The following is a 5,357-nucleotide window of genomic DNA, read 5'->3' on the forward strand; positions in this document are numbered from 1 at the left end:
AAATAAGCTGATTTATGCTTGACTGAAATGTCCATGGATATATTATAAGAATAACTTGTAAATAACTTTATGACTTCAAAAAAATCTACTGTTAAAATGTATCTTCCACTTTCTTTCCAAATAAGTCTTTAAAAATGAAAGCATCTGCTGGAATAAGCCAGAAACTTGGATAGCGTGCAGGGATTCCTGGTAGCAGCTACCTTTTCAATCAATTATTCCAGTACAGTAGGTAATGCTTAACGTAGAAATGTCTCACACAAGTATTATTTCAGTGATGGACTAGCCTCACGTGGGCCAAAAACGTATCACTTGGAATTATTTTTAAAGACAATTGTCAGGAAACAATTTGAGAAATCTGTGCTATTCACTTTTATTTAAAGTGATGTTGCAACTTTTGCTCACCTTGATAATGGAAGTATATACTAAAATTATAACAAAAAGCACAGGAAAATAGCATATTCTCATGATTATGCAATAATGCCGAATCCACACATTTGGGTCAGACATTGTTACAAACCAATTGGGTTATATCAGGCCAGTTGGTAAAATTATCTGTATCTATGCCATTGTTTTTCAAAACAGCAATTTGTTTGATTTTTAAAGGGAGGAGAGCATAAGAATTGGCGTCCATTGAACATCGATATTATATATACATATATATAGTTTGTTCGTTTTTTTAAGGGAGGAGAGCGTAAGAATTGGTGTCCATTGAACATCGATATGCTATATATATATTTTTTTGTTTTTTATACATATTGTCATTTTGTGTGCTGTTCTTATTATCATTTAATTTCTATTTTAAAATAATGTTAGACTTACTGAAAAGTTGCACAAAATAATGCAGCATACTCATATTCCCTTCACCCAGTTTTTCATAATTATAATGACTTACATGACTATAGTACACTTATCAAAACCCAAAATTAACATTGGTACAATATCATTAGCTAAATTACAGATTTCACTCAAAGTTTGCCAGCTTTTCCAATAATGTCCCTTTTTCTTTCCCAGGGTGCAAACCATGATCCCATTTTGCATTTAGTCATGTCTTCTTCGTCACTTCTAGTCATTGAAGAGAGGAACTTGTGGGAAAAGGAAAGGCCCAGGTAAATGCTAAAGACAAATCTGGAGATTGCCTACCACAAAGATAACATTAGGATTGATAACTATTGGAGTCTATTCCAATAACTACTACAGTATAATTAGCCCAAAATATAGTGCCTTAAACAACAATAATCATTTCATTGTCCCTCACTATTTAGAACTGGGCTTGGCAGAGATAGCCTGTTTGTCCTCCACAATGCCATGGCCTTACCAGAAGATTCAAAGGCCAGGGGCTGGAATCACCTGGAAGCGTCTTCATTCACATGCTTGGTTATTGATACTGGCTATTGGCTAAGACCTTAGCTGAGCTATCAGCCGGAGAACCTCCACATGGCATCTCCTGTGGCTGCTGGGTTTTCTTACAGCATGGTAGCTGGATTCCAAGACAACCTCAAAAAGCCTAGGTGGAAGCTGCATTCAAGGGGAAGGAACATAAACCCCATCTCTTTTTTAATTTTCTTTTTCAATTACACTTTATAGTCAACATTATTTTGTGTTAGTTTCAGGTGTAACGCATAGTGGCCAGATAACCATACATTTCACAAAGTGATCCCCCAATATGTCCAGTACCCACCTGACACCATACATAGTTATTACAATATTATTGACTATATTCCCTATGATGTACTTTATATATTTAAAAAAAAACATCTTATGTGACATTTCCATCTTTTCTATTCACACTCAGTGTGTTGCTTGCACCTCATGAATCAGGTGCAGCACATTACTTTGATGGTTGTGTGTCCGCATTAATAGCAGTGAGTATCTAGACTTCAAAGTTATAGTTTATCTTTAAGTCTCTGGTTTAAAAAGAGAAAAAGGAAGAGAAAGAGAGAAGCAGAGAGGGAGAGAGAGGGAGGGAGAAAGAGAGAGGAGAGAGAGGTCTAAGAGTTAATAAACCAACATTGAAAATGAGCAAAAGGTTAAGAGTAATTATGACTATCCAGTGAATTTCACTTCTGTGGGTGGTGCATACTGAAACTAAAACAATACGATAGTGGCTAAGAAGATTTATATTAGACACAGCCCTCCACAAACCCCCAGAGCCTAGGGAAGATGCTCCTTCTCTGTTTTCCTCAGCATTGGTGCTCCTTTCCCTTTGTTTGACTTGAACAAGCACCAGGCTGTGCACCAGGCTGTAAGACAGAGGCTGGGTCTCCATCTGACTTGTCCACATCTCCCGCTTGCAGCACGGACTGCTTCAGATGTAGCAGAGATGCATTGAATGATGACTAGTGAATAAATACTTCATGTAAGATGGGTGCAGAGGTCGGTGCATTCGAACATGGGGCATATTAACATTTTTGGAATGGAAGATATCCAACTAGAGGAGGTTAAGTGTATGTGTAAGAAGGCACTTCTAATTGAACCTAATGTTAGGCTTGCAAAGTAGCAAAATAAACAATAGAAATGCCATTCAAATCAATGAGTCTTGAGATGTCACTTCTTCAAACCCACCCTCTCTAGCTGCTTGCATATTAGTTTTCTGACATCCCACCTTTAAGCTCCCAGCTCTCCCAGGTTCTGATTTTGGTAGAAAGCCCACCATTCAAAGAACTTACAGTTGAATCACATAACCTTAGGTCTGGTGCCTGCCTGTTACTCACAGGGCATCTAATAATAAACAAATTCCTAAAATATTTGCAATGGATTGGGGGGTAGTCCCTTTTAATAAAGAAAGCATTGTTATATAATAAATTTTCAAGTAATTGACATTAAATATTAATTGAATATATACATGTAATAATGTACATGCAAAATGCATACATGAGAAATTGATATATACAAGCAAAACATTGTTATTAATGTAATTAGAAGAAACTACCATACATTACAGATCAAGTTGCTGTTTATAAATCCTAGATAATCTGTGGCAGTGATATTAGATAAGAAGAGGTATGTAATTTGCAATGCTTTCTCAACATATCCCCTCAAATGCTGCCTGCTAAAGAATTATAGTGTTTATTTCACTCATGCCCAAATCCAATATTCCTGGTTTTTATCCTCACTAAATTAACTATGAAATGAGATCATCTGTGATCATGGGAACTGGTTTTAAAAATTTGCTTGAGGGAAGTCATTGTCCAGGGATTGATAGATTTGACTTCTATTCTCTTCATAAAGATTTGATGCTGTACCGTATCTGATTAAACTAAGTTCCGCCTTGCATGTTAAAACCTCCAAGCCCCTACTGTGAATGATCTAATTTACTTTATTTCTCCTCCCAGAATAAGACCACTAAGACTGTGTGTGTCTTTAACATTCCAACTTGCAAGTGCGAAACATATTATAGTTAAATAAAGTTGCCCATAAAATATTACAACTTTTACGATTAATTGATGAATATGCTTGAACATTTTTGAATATGTGCATTGGATGGGTACACAAATGGTGAGGGTTTTAAAATAATTCTGTTGGAGAGATCCATTTCTTTTTGCAAGCTTCATTTTCATTGCCTGTTTACAGAGAATAATCAGTCAACATTATTCGCTAAAAGAAAAATATTTCTGTGAGAGTTACTTCTCACATTCATCCGATATATTTTCATGGTTAAAATATTTTCTGTTTAAATGGTCATCATCTCATTTAAGAAAATTTTTCCAAATATAGTGTCTGTTATAGACTCTGTGTGTAATCATGCCTTGCATACTATTCTTGTTTAGAATTGCTGAAGGCCTGAAATTTTTAACAGTAATTTAAAGTTTATTCCAGCTATAATGCAAGTTATTCTGACTTTAAGGTAGCCTCACACGACATACTTCTGAGTCCATTCCAGAGATATTCTGTTGTACTTATCTCTGCCTGTTGCATAGACCCATGCAATCTCTGTCAGTAGGGGGTCATCTGCATTTGGATCCCATATCAGTGAACAAATAGATAAGAGAATTTTAGAAATAGTTAATGCACGAGGTCAGTGTGATCTTAGAAAATTGAGGCAAATTCTGCCATTATTGTTAATATTTGGATGATAAATTCTTGCTGGAAATACAACCTTAGATGGTTCAAAGGGATAGTCCGGGAAAATGAATTGTCAAAAAGAACACAGTGCCTTGGTATGGCCAGTCATTATGTCCCATCATTGTGGCCTGCCAATGAAACATACTATCCCCAACTGGACCTGCAGAACATTGTGCTGGAGGGTCATGGGCCAAATATAGTGTCTATGTTATAGACCCTGTGTTGAATCATGCCTTGCAAACAATTCTTGGGCAATGCATAGCATCCTTGCCTGAGTACATTCTTCTCTTGCAATATATAAATTAATTATAAAATGCAGACTTAGACGCCAATCATGCTGACAATCATAATTAGTATTTGAATAATTGAATAAACAGGAAGGCAGAAGCAAGTCTTCTTTAAAGTTTGAAATCATGCATACACATGATTTACAGTCATAAATACACAAAGGCATACACACATTGATATATGTCATACACATATTCTTACATATTCTAATTTCTAAGAATAATAAATATTATTATAGTCAGGAGTTCATTAAACTTCTACTTTAGTTCAAGTAGTAAGAACAACCAACACTATTTAATGAAAATGGCACTGTCAGGGGACAAATGTGCTTGGTTAATCTGCTGTTTACTAAATTTTAGTTCTTAGAGAACTTCCTTTAGCTAGCCTTTGTGCTTTAGTGTTCCTTCTAAGTGAAGCTGGGGTAATAAGCCCCACCTCAAAGGGTTTTCCTAAGGATAAATGAAATTTTACCTATGAAATACTTGACATAGTGAGTGGAGCATTAGAAGAACTCAATGAATGTACGTTTACTCTACTCATGAGTTATGGGGAAGTCAATAGTATATATACGACATGGCTTCTGGCTCAAAGAAATATACTATCTATTGATACAAAAGTCTTGGAAGAATCATAGGAGACACTGAAGAACCATCCAGAGGCAGGCAATATTCTTATTTCATTATCACCGGAGTAATAAATGTTCCCTCTCTCCTAGAAATTAAAGGAAAGGAGAAACAGTTCCAGAATAGTTTGAGGCGACCCCACTGGAGAAGAGGTTCTGTAAAAGGAAAGGCTTTGGTTAGGTAAAAATAAGTAAAAATTGAAGTCATTCGTAGGACAGTTAGGCCTCCATTTTAAATCATAGCCATAATCTTCTAATCACTTCAACATATTGAAAAGTAAAAGCCAAAACTTTTCTTCAAAATAGACCTGAAGGAGTTTGTTTCTCTCTAATATTCATATTTGAGATATCTTTGCCATATATTCTACTCATGGCTATGCCACCA

At 35.7% G+C, this 5,357-nt stretch overlaps 1 pseudogene; it reads right to left on the minus strand.

Annotated features, from left to right (window-relative positions):
• Positions 1-3,786: 3,786 nt before the first annotated feature.
• Positions 3,787-4,205, minus strand: LOC106726753 (annotated as a pseudogene).
• Between the last annotated feature and the right edge of the window lie 1,152 nt (positions 4,206-5,357).

Source organism: Myotis brandtii, unplaced genomic scaffold (assembly GCF_000412655.1).
Source record: "Myotis brandtii unplaced genomic scaffold, ASM41265v1 scaffold313, whole genome shotgun sequence".
Classification (NCBI taxonomy): Eukaryota; Metazoa; Chordata; class Mammalia; order Chiroptera; family Vespertilionidae; genus Myotis; species Myotis brandtii.